Source organism: Salvia miltiorrhiza, chromosome 1, assembly GCF_028751815.1.
Source record: "Salvia miltiorrhiza cultivar Shanhuang (shh) chromosome 1, IMPLAD_Smil_shh, whole genome shotgun sequence".
Classification (NCBI taxonomy): domain Eukaryota; kingdom Viridiplantae; phylum Streptophyta; class Magnoliopsida; order Lamiales; family Lamiaceae; genus Salvia; species Salvia miltiorrhiza.
The window spans coordinates 23,288,717-23,307,454 of record NC_080387.1 but is presented as its reverse complement, the minus strand read 5'-3'; the positions used below and the strand labels follow the sequence as shown (position 1 = coordinate 23,307,454).

Genomic DNA, 18,738 nt, shown 5'->3' with positions numbered 1-18,738 from the left:
TTGAGGAGTGCCATAGCTCACCTAGTGGAGGTCACTTTGCAGCCAACCGCACTGCCATGAAGGTAAATCATAGTGGTTTCTATTGGCCTTCAATTTTTGCAGATTGCCATGCCTTCATGAAGTCTTGTGATCGATGCCAACGCATGGGCAACATTACCAAGCGGGATGAGATGCCACAGAACATCATTGTTGAGGTAGAGCTATTTGATGTTTGGGGAATTGACTTCATGGGTCCTTTTCCTCCTTCATGTGGTTTTTCCTATATATTGCTTGCGGTTGAGTATGTGTCTAGATGGGTGGAGGCGATCCCGACTGTCACCAATGATTCTAAGGTAGTCATTAAATTCTTGCAAAAGAATATTTTGACTCGATTCGGAGCACCGAGAGCGTTGCTTAGTGATGGGGGTTCGCACTTCAACAACAAGCTGCTAACAAGCGTTTTGGTGAAGTATGGAGTAAAGCACAAGGTGACGACTCCATATCATCCTCAAGCTAACGGCCAGGCAGAGTTGGCAAATCGAGAAATCAAGCAGATTTTGGAGAAGAGTGTCGCCAACAAGAAAGATTGGGCAAAGCACTTGGATGATGCTCTTTGGGCGTATCGCACCGCCTACAAGACTCCAATTGGTATGTCTCCCTATCAACTTATTTTTGGCAAATCCTGTCATTTACCTGTTGAAATAGAGCACAAGGCATATTGGGCGACGAGGAGAATCAATTTGGAGTTCAAGGAGGCCGGTCATACAAGGCGCGATATGTTGACGGAGTTAGATGAGTGGAGGAATGAAGCATATGAGAGTTCCCGTATCTACAAGGAAAGGGCGAAAAAGTTCCATGATTTGAACATTCGCACAAAGGAATTCAAGCCGGGACATGAGGTACTCTTGTATGATTCTAAGCTTCGACTTTTTCCTGGCAAGCTGCAGTCTAGATGGAGAGGTCCATATGTGGTTCACAAGAGCAATTGGAATGGGACTTATGAGTTGCTTGCATCGAATGGGTCCACTTTCACTGTTAATGGACATCGCCTCAAACCGTACTTCAAAGCGGAGTTGGACCACGACGTAGAAGTGGTCAATTTCATTGATCCGTGATTGTGAGGTATCGTCAAGCTATAGACGTTAATTTTAGCACTGGTTGGAGGTAACCCAATGTTTATTGCTTTGTTAGTTTTTGCTTGTTTTTCTTTGTTTTCGTTTGTCGTTTCTTTCTTCTCGTTTTTACTTAGTTTCTTTTTGTTAGTTTATGTTCGTTTTTTTTATGTTTTTCCTAGTATGTTTCGTTTTTGCAGTAAAAAAAAAAGTGGAAAAATCAAAAACGGCGACCAGAACGGCGATCGCCGGCCAGGTCGCCGAAATCCCTGGACGAAAATTGCACTCGATCTTGAAAATCGGCGGTCGCCGAATTCCAGCACAAAAACGCCGAAAAACGGCGACCAACTCGGCGATCGCCGAGTTGGTCGCCGAACTGCCCAGGTAAGGTTTTAAAGGCGATTTTTTCTCCTTTCTTTCACTTTACACCTAAAACACACACTCAGCACACATAGTGGCGAAAATTCCATATTTTCTTCATCCAATTACTCCCAAACGACTTTGAATCTTCACAAGTCCTTCCATACATTCATTACCCACATCATTAGCTTTCATTCCATCCGATTACTTCGGGTTTTCATCCACCACATCGGGAGATTCACGAATTTGGGGTTTTTGTTCAAGAACACTAGAATTTTCGAAAATCACTCCTAAATCCTCAAGGTATGTGCTTCTAACTCTTAATCTAGTGTTATTCCTATGCTACTACTATGTTTCTTTGGTTTGATTGTGAAATTTTTGATGGGTTAGTAGAGCTAGGGTTTATGCTAGAACTTTTTATGAGCTTAATTGTTTAGGGAGTTTGAATCATATGATTTGTGTTGGTGTTTGAGTTTATTGATAGATACTTGTTGATGTTGATGAGTGGTGGAATCCACAAGAGCATGCTAGTTCTAGAATTGTTAAGTCTCAAGGTGATATTGTCTTTGCTTTGCTTTTGCTTGGTCTTTATTTGATGATTATATGTGATGTTGATTGTGGCATTGATAATATTCATGAGGCTTTGTATCTTTTGAAAGACTTAGCATGATGTGGGGGATTATGATAGACGCAAGAAGTTGATTTTTGTCAAGAGAGATAGAAAGGGGATGCTAGTTGGCTTGTTTTGAAATCTTGTGGATGTTTACATGGTTTCTAACTAGCAATTAATCCAGGTACCATGGCCCCAAAGAAGCGTAGAACCGCCGGCGCCTCAAGCTCCCGCCAACCGGACGAATACACATGGGAGGACCCCGAGTTTCATGGGGTAGTCCTGATATCCGACGATGATAGGGTCCGGTTTAAGAAGCTTGCCAAGAAGGGGATTGAAATCACACGGTATGCCGATCATGACCTTCTCCGGGAGATGGGCATTTATGACGACGTTAGAGACTTGTTCTACCATGTGGGGTGGGTCCACATCTTTAACGGTGGATGGCCTAACTATGAACGAGCAACGCTGGAGATTCTGAGCTCGTTGGATCAGTCGGCCTTCAAGGAAAACAGACCGAGAACCATCTCTTTCCAGCTCAACAATACTTGGGAGGCAGATATCGCGGTGACCGAGATCACCACGGCACTCAATTGCAGGGTAGGGGGCTACACCGTGCACTCTATTGGTGCCGAGTTCAATGATGGAGCATTCTGGAGAGAAATAGCCCTGCCGAGCGCTGGGTCATTTGTGTCGGGGACGTCGAATGCGGCGGACATAAGAAATCCTGTCCTCAGAATGGTACACCGCATCTTAGCTTATACGGTGTTGGCAAGGAAGGACAACACTCATGTGACGAGGCAGAAGCTGTTCATCATGTGGGGGATGCTCACACGCACCCCAATGGATTTGACTTACATCCTCCTCAAGCAGTTGTTTAAGGCATCCAGCGCGACCAGAGGAGTGATTACAATTGGAGGGATGCTTACACCCCTTGCCCGACGTATTTGTCCCGCCGTTGCTCAATGGGATGCGTTGGCAGGTGATACGTTACTCAACGGTCGCCGAATGGTCCACATGCGATTCTTGACGAGCGCCCAGCCCCCATTCAAGTTGGTGCAAAGTGATGGAGACCACTTCCCCCTGCCGAACCGGCCTCTCACCCGTGTGACCGGGCGATTCGAGACACAGAACTGGCTCATGAACACTGACGCCCATTTGAGGGTTATTGCAGGACAGCGGGTTGATGAGCAGGTCCTTCAGCAGGAGCAGGAGCATGAGGAGGAAGAGGAGCAGGAGGAGCCCGCGGCAGAAGCAGCAGGAGAACAATGGGGACCGGGAGCCCATTTTGATGTGACTAACCTCACCGATCGGATGCAGCGGTTGCAGACCTTCGTCGAGCAACAGGAGGCGCAGCTCACGGTGATGCGCACTGACATCACAGCGGTTCGCCTGCAGCAGCAAGCGATGGATGCATATCAGCGCGAGCAATTTGCTCATTATGGCGCTTTTGAGACATACGCCCGGGAGGAGTTCAACCGGCAGGCGACCTTTGAGGAGTGGCAGCGGGCTCAGATAGAGAGGCAGCAACAGGAATACGCTAGGCAGATGGCAATGCAAGAGGAACTCCTACGACAGTTTCAGGAGTTCCAGAGGCGACAGGGAGGACCGCCATCTTGAGTGATTTGTAAGTATGCTAACCATAACTTTTATCTATTTTTCCCTCCAAACTTATTTTCGAGAATTCGCTCCTTAATAAGTTTGGGGGAGGGGGATGGAGATTAGTTATGGTTTGCATTTTTAGCCTAGCATATTTTTGATCTTTTTGATGTTTTTGAGGAGATTTGTTTCTTAGTCTTTTAATTCGTGGGCCTGTAATTAATTTGATATAATTCTCAGACATAATTCCGTAGTTCCTTTGCTTTTTGAATGGTTGTTGCTCCATTTAGTTGATTGGTAAGGTGCCTGTGACGATTTCTGCGAAAAAGAAGGTAATTCTCAATTTTTCTTGATATGATGACATGATTTGAACCGATGTGTGTGATTGATGAGTAGATTTTGCCTTGACTTTTGACGTTGAATAAGCTAGTGAGGAATTGAGCCTTAACTGCCCATATTTGCAGTTTGTTCTTTGTTTTTTAGTGTTGTCATGCATGTAGTGCGCTTCTAGAACTTGCCATGAGTCTTGGTCGAGGTTGCTTGTTGTGTTCAAGAGTTTGAGATGATCTTAGGCCATTTTTCGTGATCCACGTTATATCCCAAACACTGTCCTGAAAATATTATTCCCTTGTTAACCGTGTTTGAGCCTTTTTAAGCTTTGATTCATTAACCGGATGATAGGGGGTGATGGAGTATATGGGGATCGTCGTGTGATATACCATGTGGGTTGATTGAAATAAGGGTGAAACATGATTGTAGTCATTCTTATAAGCTCTAGAAAAGAAAAAAAAAAGAGAAAAAGAAAGAAATTTTGATGAAAGTTGATTGAGAAAGTCGAGTGATAATTGAAAAATTCATGGATAGTCGACTTTGTTGTTATAAGAAAAACGAGAGCATAAAAGAATGTCTAGTTTGATTTATGATGATTATATCCCTTGGTTTGTGATGATTATGGAGATGTTGTTAGGTGGAAGATGGAATTTATTCCATGCTTGAATGGTGAAGTCATAAGGTGGGTGAGAGCAATTTAATTTGAGTCACTTAGCCAAATTTCCCTACCTAATCCAATGTCCCTACATTAGAACCCAAATTTAAGACCTATTTGATCTTACCCTTGACACACTTTTAGCGATGGAGATTTTGAGACAATTGGCAAGCATATGGTAAGTAATCTGCATTTCATGAGTTTCGATGAGTGATACACGTCCTTTTTCCATCAATTGAGAGTTGAGCGAAACACTTTTATCTTGAGAGTCAATTGTTGGAATGTCGAGGTTGAATTTGCCATTGATTATGCTTGTTGGTGATTATTGTGTTCATATGTTGAGAATTTGAGGGAATTCGAAAGGTTTTATTTTTCTGAGGCATCGATGATCCAATCATCTTACCCATTCGTGTTTATTGTTTTGTTCTTCTCGTTGTTCGAGGACGAGCAACATCTTAAGCTTGGGGGAGTTGATAAACACTCATTTTGCATGGTTTTTATGGTTTATATTCTGTAGTTTAAGTCGATTTTACACCCGTTTCATTATCGTTTAGAGTTTATTGACTATTATTTCGTGATTTCACGGTTGGGTGTAGTTTTGACTGTTTGGATGCAGAATTGAGTGATATTGGAGCATGGAGTGTAAGGAACATGTTGAAGAGAAGAGTTTTGAGATAATCGAGCCCAAAAATCGAGAAAAGACGAAGATTCTGGAGTCGGGACGGAAAAGGAGCAACTCGGCGGTCAAAGGGCGTTGACCGCCGAATTTTTGTGATTTAAAGGGTGAAAACGGCGACCAAGACGGCGATCGCCGGCCAGGTCGCCGAATTCCCTGTCCGAATTTTGGCCTTTTGAGAGAAAAACGGCGGTCGCCGTTTTCGTTACTAAAACCGGCCATTTTCGACGATCAATTCGGCGACCGCCGAACGGGTCACCGAATTGACCGCGTGTTTTGTTTTCTTCTGCGTTTTTACGATTTTTCAAGTTCTTTTCGGTTTAGGACTTGGTTTTTCACCCTAAGACTATAAATAGGTCCTCTTTTGACCTATCTAGGGTTCCGAGCTTTAGTTTTTCAGTTCCCAACATTCATATTTCAGTTTTATAGCTTTAAAACTTTTTAGCTTTCCAGTTTTCAAGGCTTGGATCAAGATTGAAGATTCAAGCCGCTACAATCGTTTTAATTCGGTTTTATACAATTTGTTTTTACAATTGCGTTCAATTTAATTATGTTTATGTTTGATTATACTATGTCTGGCTAGTCTTTTAATCTGAACCTAGGGTTTGTATATAGCTAATTAATTATGTGTTTTTGATTTATTGATATCAATTTGCCCTCCAACTTATGATTCATGATTCCTGGTGCCTGTTCTCTTGTGAATTATCTGATCAATGATTTACATGTTTAGATGTTCAATTTGAGTCTTGAATGCGATAATTGTTCAGCCGATTCAGGAATGCATGATATAGTGTTAGCCTTGAGTCTTGAATGCGATAGGTGAAGCTATAGGAAGCTATTCTTTATGTGTTATTTGGAGTTAATTTAATCCTTGGAGTCTTGAATGCGAAAAGGGATTTATTAATCTACGTTCATAGGTAGTCGTTAGAGACGCTTGTGAATAATATAGTGATCTTTCATCAGGGTTGGATTAAAATTGGTAATTGAATCAATAGGTTGAATGCATGTAGTTGATTGGTGAAAATACATCCCTAGGGTCAGAGCTTTCTTTATATTTGAGTTAATTATCATAGTTTTTATGCTCTTTAGTTTTATTTAGTTAATCTTAGTTCAGTATTCACCTTCATAATCGTTTTACTTGCATATTGTGAAAGTCTGTGCAGGAGATAGATAGAGTGATTTCGTCTTACAGTCCCTGTGGATACGATATCCGATTGCTGTTTATACTACGATTACACCGTGTTAGTTGCGGTAATTTGTTGCTAATAATTTAGTGATCACCATGTGTTTAAACTAAAAAAGGCTTTGTATGGTTTGAAACAAGCATCACGTGCATGGTATGAAAGGTTAACTGTGTTTCTCCTTGATTATGGTTTTTCTCGCGGTCAAGTTGATAAGACATTGTTCATCAAAAAACATGCTGGTAACACTATCATTGCACAGATTTATGTTGATGACATTGTGTTTGGTGCAACTAATGATAAGCTTGTTAAGGTGTTTGTTCAGGTTATGTCCACCACTTTTGAGATGAGTATGGTGGGGCAAGTGAATTTTTTCTTAGGTTTGCAAGTGACACAAACTCCTGATGGCATTTTCTACTCACAAAGCAAGTACTCCAAAAGTCTTGTCCAAAGATTTGGTCTTGAATCTGCTAAACATATGAGAACTCCCATGGGTTCCACTAACAGATTGTGCAGGGACAATGTTGGACGTGATGTTGATCCAACATTATACCGAGGAATGATTGGCATCCTGCTATACTTAACAGCAAGTAGACCTAATATTTTGTATAGTGTGGGAGTCTGTGCTAGGTACCAAGCTCAGCAAAACGAGTCACATTTGAAGGCTGTTAAGCGCATCATTCGATATGTTGCTGGAACATCTGAACTTGGAATGTGGTATTCCAAAGATACTAACTCTAACATTGTTGAATTTAGTGATGTTGATTGGGCAGGTGATGCTGATGACAGAAAAAGCACAAGTGGAGGATGTTATCTCTTGGGAAACAATGTTGTGTCATGGTCAAGCAAGAAACAAAATTGTGTTTCTTTTTCTACTGCTGAAGCCGAGTACATTGCTGCTGGTAGTTGTTGTGCTCAACTTCTTTGGCTCAGACAAATGTTGAATGACTATGGTATGGAAAGTGATATCTTGACTGTTATGTGTGACAACACTAGTGCCATAGAGATTTCTAAAAATCCTGTTCAACACTTTCGCAAAATGCACATTGATATTCGTCACCACTTCATAAGAGATCTTGTTGAGAAAAGACTCATTATGTTAGAATATATTCTTACTGAAAAAAAAAACTTGCAGATATTTTTACCAATGCTTTAGATTTTGAGAGATTCTCCCATCTTAGAAAGTCTCTCGGTTTGTGTTGCATTTGAGTTTCCTTGCATGTTAGATGTTAGGACTTAGGGTGTTTTGTTTGGATCCTAATCAATTTAGGTACCCAATCAATTTTTGGGTCCTTCAATGTTAGCTCATGTTCCCTTTGAAACCCATATTTACTTCAGAACTGATCTTGGTGATGATCTCTTGCGCTTTGCTGGTTGTCTGGTTGGCGCTTCAGTTGGCACATGAGCAATCTTCTGTTGAGCTTTCCTTTTGAGAACATCACTCTTGTAGAAGCTTTGTCTGATGAGTTGTTGAGGTCTTCATTGCTCTACAAAGTATCTTCCTTGAGATACTTGAGTCATTCTAGACTGATGGAGACTTGACTGATGTTGTGGAACATGAGTCATATGATGTCCAGTCGCTTGTCGTCGTGATTGGCGTTTGACTACTCTGGACCTGTCATTGCTTTGTCTCCATGGATGTTGTTCTTTTTGGAACTGAACTGATTTCAGTTTCTGACTGATGTTGTTGTTCTTCCCCCTGGACTGGTGAGGGAGAATCTTCTTGAGTCCTGATGTTCCTTGCCCAATCTTTGACTGAAATCTGCTTTCCAGTCTTCTCAGTAGGATGGTCTGGTTGGGGACCTCCTTTGCTCGTCTGTAGCTTTGTGGAGGAGGAACATTTGTCCTTGCCATCAGTTTCTATTTTCGAACTTCATTCATATCATGATCTCTTGATTCTTCTGAAGTGTTATTTTCAGAAGCATCGTCCACTGCGTTGATCATGATATTCTTTTATTTATCAGTTGCAACAACCTTTTCTCCAATGCTTTCAACGAGGCCTTTTGATGGAAAGTTGCTCATCATGGGAGACTTCATCATGTAGTCCTTGACTATTTCTTCCAGTTTGTGATTGAGCCTCTTGATTTCATGAGATGCTCTGTCACATTCTGTGTTGGAGACTCTGAGCTTTTCTTCCAGTCGACTGTTTTCCATGATTAGTTGATCAAGACAAGTTTCATCCGGAAAGTAGATGATTGTCTGATTCTTGGCTCGTTCATCTTTGATCTTCTTTTCCATTTTCTGATTCTGCTTGAGGAGATCTTCGAACATTTTTCTCAACTGACAGTGATCAGTCATGAGCTGATCGAACTCGTCAGTTTCATCGGCTGAGCTTTCTCCAAATCCCGAATGATCTCCTGAAAACACCAGGGAGTTATCAGTATAATGAGTTTTTGAGTGAGAGTTTACCTCTGGGCCATTCATTCCATTGTCGTAGCTGTTGTCGGCCACGCTTTCAGTTTCGTTGGCCATCAGGGCTTGGCTCTCATCATCTAAGCTGGTGGAGTTGAAGTCGGATGATTCTGATGTATCTTCGGAAGATCCAGCATCGTCAGCAACCATCGCTTTCTTCTTCGCATACTTGAGATCTTTCTTCGCTTTCAGCTCTTTGCTGAGACTGCGTTAGTTCAGGGCATTCAGTTCGAAAGTGCCCTTTCTTTTTGCATCCAAAGCATTCCACATCTTTCAAGTCGAAGGCGGCTGACTTTCTTTCTCCGCTTCGATCAGTGGAATATCTGGGGTTGCTTTCTCTTTCTTTTCCTTTGTAGTGCTGCTTGTGGAACCTCCTGTACTTGCGGAATTTGGACTCCATCTTGTTGAATCTTTCAGTCAACAAAGCATATTGACTGAAGAAGTCCTCGGGCTTGAGTTCCGCTGGTTCATTTGTCTGCTTCTTGCTTTCTCTTGCTGAAGCTTTCAGTGCTGCTCCTCTTGAGGTTGATGGACCATCTTCGTCTGATCCTCCAGCCTTCTTAATTCCAAGATTTCTCTGGATGTCAAACTCATTTGCCAAGAGGTCAGAGAAGAGCTTGTTTGTCGGGAGCTGACTGAATCCAAGCTTGTTCTGATGAGCGACTGAATAGATCTGCCAATCTCCTCGCGGCAGTGCTCGAAGAATCTTCAAGTTGATTTCTCGTTGAGTGTATTTGTCCTTTGAGATGGATTGAACTTCATTCAGGATCTGATTGAATCTGAGTTCCATCTCGTCAACAGATTCATTCTTGAGCATGAGGAAGGAGTCGAACTTCTGACAAGCTATGGACAGCTTGTTCTCCTTAAATTCCTCGGATCCTACGTACATTCTTTCAAGAATGTCCCACATCTCCTTTGCAGTTTTGCACTCGATGATCTTGGTGACATGCTTGTCTGGAACTATGCCTGAGATGATGCTTTTGGCGAGGTTGTCTAAGTCATCTTGCTTCCTTTCTTCTGTGGTGAAGTCTGTCTTCAGCTTGATCTGGACCTCATCGTATGGATCCCAAGCTGGGTCAACGGGAACTCTTTTGCCAATTTCGGTGATGATGATTGGTCCGTTGGTGATGACTTCCCACATTCAGCAATGTTGGGTGGTGAGGAAGCTTTCAAGCTGAAACTTCCATATGTCGTATTTTTCAATACTAAACATAGGTATAGAGGATAATCTGCTGTGGTTAGTCTCCATCAAAAAAAAGAGAACATGTAACAACAGATAGAGCAGATAGCAAACACTTTTAGAAAGAGAAAAGTTTTTCGAGACCTTTGAGAAAAAGGATCTAGTTCAATTAGATCCTAATCAGAAACAGAATGTTCTTGCGAACAACCTGCTCTCATACCAATTGTTAGGTTCGGAGGGTCTCGAATAGGTGTATGGGGGGGGAATACACCTAGAGGCTATTTTTCGCAAATCAGAGGGATCTCAAGATAGAGATCAAAACGAAACTTTACACACAAACTAAGACGCCTGTTTACTGAAAAGAGTTTTGACCAAACAGGGTTGACGACTGATACTGAAATACTCTTCAGTAATGAGTTATCAGTTAAGTCACTGGAACTTAACTGATGCACGTTAAGGCTTCAGTCGAGTTTGCTAAAACAGAGATGTTATAAATCTTCCTGACTATCATATGATAGATCAGTCAAACTGATAACATACGCAGCGGAAATACTTTTGTTTCGTAATAGCCTTTGTTGAGCACGTTGTTAGTCTTAGGTTTCTCTTTGCATTTAATCAGTATTCAGTTTATCAAAAGTAAGAACACAAGTATGAAAGTAAAACTGAAAGCTGTAAATAACACAGAGATTTTTACGTGGTTCGGAAAACACTTCCTACATCCACGGTCGGTTGATCAGACCAACAACTTTACTCCGCAAGTGCTTACGGGTGCACTGCAAACCGAATCTGTGTGCTTAGCCGGGTGCACACAACCGAATCAACTGAAGATCCAATCTTCAGTACCAACACTTCACTCGCGTTGGATTTTTCACTCCTAGCACGAACTGGCACTAGGATCTCACGGAGTCAGAGTACCTTCCTGAACTCCTTTTCAACTCAAACACTCGATTCTATCGGTCGAAGGGATGTTTGAAATCTTGCCAACTAAACTTCAAAGAACAAGTTCTTTGGAGTTAGTTTTGACCTAGGCTCTAGATAAACAGGGGTTTGCCTAAGGTCTAAGAGAATGTGTGTAATCAGCAGTGACTGATATTTGGCTTTAGGATTCTCTTCTTCGATTCAAGCTTTGGAGAGGTTAAGCTTTGGCTGAGAAACAATTTTGGCAGAGTTTCAGCTTATGTCGTTGAATCAGTGAAGATTGAAGTGATCCTCGAGCGCTATTTATAGGAGAGGTCTTGAATAGATCCGTTGGTGGAGAACGTCTTCAAGATTTCTTCCGTTGGAGAGCTTTTCGAATTTGGGTTGAGGCTTCAATCTTTGAGGTTCCTTGTTTGGTGAGAACGGCTATGTTGAAGAGCAGGAGATGCGACGTCTCTGATAAAGTAGCCACCAAATAGGAATGACCTCTGCAGAGAAGGATGATCCTGAGATCTCTGCATTTAATGCGGCTGTACTTTTTGGAGTACGTGGCTTCCTTTGAACGTTGGAGGTTCAGTCCGAGGAAGAATGTTTAACTGATACTTGACTTTAGTATCAGTCCGCTTAATCCACGTGGCACACATTAAGTAATCAGTTTCGAACTGATTCTTCAACTGATACTTCAGTTGGCAACTTCAGTCTTCAGTCTTCAGTCCTTCGTCCTTCAGTCTTCAGTCTTCAAAACAGCAAACTAAACTTGGAAAGAACTTTAACACTTGAGTTCGAACAGTTCTAGTCTATTACAATCAAGGCCTATGGATTTTGGTATCATCAAAATAAGGATTAGGATATTCCATTAAGTTCCCAACATTCTGTTTGAACTTATTCTTAAGGTATACTTTTTGTGCATTCTTAAGGTTGTACCTCTTTTGCATTCTTAAGGTTATACCTCTTGTTTGTTTCAGGGGGAGTGTTGTTCTAACATTCTTTCTGAACTAATTTGAGGTTTACCTCTTGTTTGATTAAGGGAGAGTTTCTAACTCTTTCTTGATCTGAAGTCCTGTAACATAGTATTCTTATCTGTACATATTGTTTCTTTTTGTTTGTTTTTGTTTTTGTTGCAGCACGAAAAAGATTAAGGGGGAGATTGTTAGAGTCAATGTTGACTCCGACAATGTTGGGACCAATGTTGATAATATACGTGTTTTCAATATTGGGTGGAATGTTAATAACATTCATGGTGCCAATATTTCTGGGCTTCAACCAATATTCCGGAGTCTGCCTTGACTCCATAATTTGACTCTCCATTTGTTTTTTTTTTTTTTTTTTTTTTTTTATATATTTAATGTTTTTATATATTTAATGTTTACCTTCCTTTTGTGTTTTATTATTCTTTGGTTGTGGAATAAAGGTTTCATGCTTGTTGACCACATTTTCAATAAGTGGAAAGGCGGTTATTCATGATCCAAAGTAGTGGGGTGTTAGTTCCTACTTTTTAAGGAGCCATGATCTTTCAACCAACATTCCAGACTGGTCGACTAGCAGTTTTTGAAGATGGATTGCAGCGGTTATAGGAAGGTTCTGGAAGTGGGAAGTGGATGAAACCAACCACGACATGAAGGCCTATAAAAGTAGCAAGACGCTTCAATCATTCTTACGTTTTGGAAGCAAAATCAGAGACCTAACATTCACTCACAACCAACTCGTCATTTTCCTGCTGCAAACGTGACACCGGTTCATCAAGGATTGCTTTGACAAAGGAGACTTAGGCAGCCATTCTGTAATGTCTATCTTTGTATCGACGGAAAATCGAGAGCAAGATTTGAAGTGCAAGGCCATTGGAGCGTAGCAGGTTGTTTGTTTTTGTCCTACTAACTATTGTTATTCGGCTGATTTGGTTCATGTGTTGTATCAATATTCTAGTGTAAAAGTAGATAGGTTGATTTGTCATAGGTAAAAAATTTGTAAAGATAGATCTCCAAGAGATCCAAATCTGTATTTTACTTTGTTGATTGAACATAGTGTTTTTAGCCTTGAGGCACTCACGGGTTATTTGTATAATCCGTGAAAAAGTATTCATGTGTGTTATTCTTTTCCGCTACGTATTGGTTTCAATGTTATTAACATTTTGTTGATAACATTCTTCCCAACATTACTCTTTTACTTGCACAGCTTACTTTGTTGGAAATTTGGGGCACTAAACTCTTTCAATAAGCAATGTTGGGTCCCGAAGTGTATGGGGGAATACACCAGTAGGTTATTTTAAAAATTCTTTTACAAAACTGAAGTCAGTATCTCAATTGATACTGAAGTGTATTGACTGAAGTGATCAGTGAAAATTAAGATCAGTTAAAAGACGGGTGTAGACTGATACTGATAGTGTTTTCAGTATTTTAACTTCAGTATGAAGAACACGTCGACATACTGACTGTTCACTTAGGATTTCAGTCTTTTCAGTTTCAGAATCAAAGAAGTGTTAGGAACCTTACTGACTATCCAAAGATTCGTCAGTTAGACTGATAACACTTAGAGGGAAAACGATTTCTAAGAAATAACCTTTTTAGAGAATCACTTTGTCAGTTTTTAGGGTTTCTCTTTTCTTTCTTACCAGTTTCAGTATGAATATGATTTGTGCACAAGTAGATAAAGTAAATACTGAAAGCAATAAAAAATCAGAGAATTTTATATGGTTCAAAAAATAATTTCATACATCAACAGTCAATCGATCACACTAACAATCACTGGGCTTGTGCTTGCGGGTACACAGCAAACCTTAGTTCTTAAACACTCGTTTCAGAGCCAACTTACTGGGTTGGACTTTCTCCTTCGTAACTCGCAGTTGTTAAGACAACACTCGTCTAGCTTGCGGAGGCTAAGATTCTCTGAGTTCAGACAACCGTCTCGAACTCTGTCTATCTCAAACACTATTTTCACTCTTGTAGAAAATGAGTTCAAATATTCCAACTATAAAAACTGAGAACAGGATCTCAAATAATCAAGGATCTAGGCTAAGGGTGGAAGTATCTATGCCTAGATGTTTTAAGAGAATTTTTGTATATATCAGTTAGACTGATATTTACAGCAATGGGTATTCTCTTCTTCGATTCAAATATTTGGCTATGGAAGGGCTAAGTCTTGATTTTGGCAGAGCTTCAATGTAAGTCTTTGAATGGGTGCTTTTGAAGGTTGTTCCTTAAACGCTATTTATAGGCGGGTGCTGGGGAATAGATCCGTTGGAGGGGATCCTTCAACAATATCTGTCGTCTGACTTATCATTTCAAATATGGCTCAGGGTCTTCATCCTCTATCTCCTTTACGCCAAAAAAGGTATGGTCTTTCTTACACAGGAGATGGTGTTACAGGATAAAGTAACACGGTAATGGAAACTCTGTAGAAACTGATGCTCGTACATCAATGCTCTCTGACATCAGTGTTCCCCAGTAAGAGCAGAAACCGATGCTCGGACATCAGTACTCTCCGATGACCCTTAGCCATCACCAGAGGAGATCAGAAGATATAGAAGATGGTTCGAGAGTCACCCTCAAGACCCAGAGTTCAGTGTGTAACCTCATCTATGACATAAATTAGTGCACCATCAACGAGTCTGAACATTTCGGTTGTTTCTTATCTCAGGCTGAACCAGCGGACCTTCAGGAAGCATTGAGCTGCACACACTGGATCTTTGCGATGCAAGAGAACTGAATGAATTCACAAAGAATTCAGTTTTGGAACTGGTTGACAGACCAGAAAAGTAGAAGGTGATAGGACTGAAGTGGATCTTCAAGAACAAGAAGGATGAGAAAGGTTTCGTAGTCAGGAACAAGGTCAGACTTGTGGCAAAGGGCTACAGTCAAGAGGAAGGCATCGACTACGATGAGACTTTTGCTCCAGTAGCCAGACTGGAAGCAGTAAGGCTTTTTCTCGTCTATGCCGCACACATGAAGTTCAAAGTCCATCAGATGGACGTAAAGTGTGCATTTCTCAATGGAGTGCTTATTGATGAAGTTTATGTAGAGCAGCCTCCAGGATTTGAGATTGTTGGGCCTGATAAAGTGTATAAACTGAAGAAAGCGCTTTATGGACTAAAACAGGCTCCAAGAGCTTGGTATGACATTTTATCAGAATATATACTAGATCAAAGATTCAAAAGGGGATCAGTGGACAGAACTCTGTTCACACTGAAGGAAGGAGAAGAGCTTCTACTTATCCAAATCTATGTAGAAGACATAATCTTTGGATCAAGGTCTGAGAAACTATGCAAAAGGTTTGTTGACATGATGACAAACAAGTTTCAAATGTCCATGATGGGGGAGATGAATTTCTTCCTTGAACTGCAAGTCAAGCAAACTGAAGAAGGAATACTTGATCAATCTGTCTAAGTATACCAAGGAGTTGATAAAGAATTTTGGTATCTAACACTTGAAGACTGTGAAGATTCCAATGAACACCAACTGGAAGGTGGATCCAAAAGCTGAATGCAAAGCAGTATCTCCGACGAATAGAGAGATCATGATCTCTGCTTTATCTCACAATAAGTCGCCCAGATATTACATTTGTTGTTAGAGTTTGTGCAAGGCATCAGTCTGAACCAAATGATGCTCATATGGATGTAGCGACGAGAATACTCAGATACCTCAAAGGCACACCGAACGTAGGACTCTGGTATCTAGCGGAAGATAGCTTGAAACACACTGGATTCTCAGACTCTGATTTTCCTGGTCGCAAAATCGATAGAAAGTCAACCTCCGGAACATGTCAGTTTTTGGGAAACAAACTGATATCATAGTTCTCAAAGAAGCAAACTTCAGTTGCCATATCAACAACTGGAGTTGAATATATTGCTACTGGAAGATGTTGTTCACAGCTCCTTTTGTTAGTTCAACAACTGAAGGATTATGGGATAAAAGAGAAGGAGGTTCCCATATACCGTGATAGCTCCACTACCATAGCAATTTCACAGAACCCAGTGTTACACACCAGATGTAAACACATGGAAGTCCGTCATCATTTCATCAGAGATCATGTAGAGAAGAAGGACATCATCGTCGAGAAGATTCACACAAGTATCCAACGAGCGAATATACTAACAAAGGGCCTTCCAGAAGAGAGATTCAACGATCTATGCAGAAGATTGGGACTGTTGAATCCAGAAGACTGAATGCTTATGAAGGACTTATTTATGTTTAATTGTTCTAAATTTTGGGGTTTGCATGAGCTTATTTTAAGATAATCTTCTGGAAATTGGTGCGTTTTATGTGTTATTTTATACTTTGCAGGAGATTTAGGTTTTATAGTTGGAAGAATGCAAATTTTGGAGATTTTGGGCTAAGAATCGTGTTTATGTGCATACTCTGGACTGCAAAGCTGAAGGCCCGCGCCAGAGTGTGAAGGCCCGCGCCAGAGTATGAAGGTCCGCATAGCAGAGCAGAGCCAACATCCAGAGCAGAGCCGAAATCTCTAGAGCTGAAATCTCCAGAGCAGAGCCGAAATCTCCAGAGCTGAAATCTTCAGAGCAGAGCTAACTCGACAGAGCTAAAATACGCGCCAGAGTAAACCCGGAAGAGCGGAGTCAACATGTACAGAGTCAACTTTCCAGAGCTAACTTTTCAGCTCTGCACTACTCGCCAGAGTCAACTTTCCAGAGCTGACTTTTCAGCTCTGCACTACTCGCCAGAGTCAACTCTAGAGAGCTGACTTTTCAGCTCTGCACTTATCGTCAGAGCTGAATTTTACGGAGCTAACTTATGCAGCTCTGAATGACAGAGTCAACTATGCAGAGCTGACTTTTCAGCTCTGCACTTCTCAGAGCGCGCTACTATAGAGCTGATTTTTAGCTCTGCCATGCCGATACAGTGCTACGAATTTGGCCAGAGTAGGAGTGTTTTGCATAGCGCGCATCCAGCTGGAGTTGCCTTATCTTACACGATTTTATTGCCTTTAGAGTTCTACTTTGCATGGCAACTTTCATGGTGATTAAGAGGAATTTGATGTCTATAAATAGGGTTTAATTTTCATTGTAAAATAATCTTTTTGCCCTAGTTTTAGACGCCTTTGAGATCTTTTTCCCTTGGCAGCTGAAACTTAGGATTTACTTGCTTTCATAGTGTTCGAATTTTCATTGTTCTTAGTTAGGTTTCGATTTAGTTTTGTTTAGTTTTTATTCTTGGCTTGTGATTGAGTGACACGATTACACGCTCAAGACGTTTACGGTATTTTATAATTCAATTCAATTTATTTTGTTTAATCATTTTTATGTTTTTCGTTCATGTTTATGCTTCCTTCTTAATTATGCAATTTAAATTATGCACTTTAGTTTCACCCCTAGATTAGTTGGTTTTTAATTTATAAGTATTTAATTTCATAAGTTAGGTTTAATTTAAGTTGTTTAAATTCTTGCCTAGGTTAAGTTTAAATTCAAATCAATTTTAATTTAAGTTTAAGTTTTAATTCAAGTTTTTAGTTTTAAATCTTCTTTTATTGCTTTTTCTCCTGATACTACTAGAAGCCCTTTAAGACTTTCCTTGTGAGACGACTTGGGTTAACTTACACGTTACAATAGATCTCGTACTATTGCAAGTCAATCTAGAGTAGTGTTTAGGTTGAGTTAAGGACTACGCAAGAGACTTAAGAAGGAGTATTGGACACTGAAGCTTTGTAGTGAAAACTGAAGTCAAATACTGAAACGTGCACACTGAAGGAGAAAACATAAGGACCCCACGAGAAATAGGGGGAAACTGAAGAACAGTGGCACATGCTGAGGGGAAAACTGAAATCACCAGTGTTCAGTTTTACACGTGGTATCGATGGACTACAATGATCAGTCGACCAGTAAGTCATTCTCTCTCATAATATTTTAATATTCAGTTTTTCATATTTCAGTGTATCTGTTTCGGTTTGGCTGTTAAAATTTTCTTTACTTATTTCAAAAATCGGAAACCAAATATTTTCTAAGATAGCCCAAGAAATTTCGTTCTTTGATTTACTTCAAAAATAGCCTACTAATTTTTGTCAAAACACTGATAGAAATATCCCTGTTTAAAATTCAAAAAGGGGCACACTGAATTGCTGAACATACTTTATTTTCTGTTTTAGTATAAGAACTCTCTTCTCTAGTGACGTGTAAATCACACCTTTTTAGGTCCACGTAGGACATACATTAAATGCGGATCCCAAATTGATTGCAATGCATTTAAGGTGCGTAGATGAATTGCCCTTTACCACGTTTAAAGCCAACTGACTGAACTGTTCACATTCCATATGATTAGACACTCCACATTCCTTATAACTGAAGTTTCCCATACTTAGACATTTTCTCACAACCTTACTCTGCAACTAACGCTCCATATTCCACAATGCTCTATATGAGAAAACCCTAGCCTTTTTCCAGTTTCTTGACACAGTTTACTGATGCGTCTTCGACTTTTGGGCCATTTGGCCCTATTTTTCTCTTTGTTTGTGTCAGATCAGGTCTGTCCAGGGGAAAACGAAGTTGTTAAGGAAGGAAGGTCCAGTGGAGCGGAAACAGAATAAATATGGTTGGGATGGGCATTACCAGACCCAGATTGCAATGTTATGTTTACCAGCATGGAGCCTCGGCTGCAGTACCTCTTCAATCTAACTTGGGGTATGGAAACCTGAAGCAACCCTCCTAGTATGAATCAAACCGAAGGAAGCAATCCGTCTGACCACTACAATGAGAGGCAGACAGCCGAAGCCAAGAAAAGAA

At 40.6% G+C, this 18,738-nt stretch overlaps 1 pseudogene; it reads left to right on the top strand.

Annotated features, from left to right (window-relative positions):
• Positions 1 to 18,738, top strand: part of LOC131002256 (uncharacterized) — an 81,057-nt pseudogene that overhangs the window by 13,007 nt on the left and 49,312 nt on the right.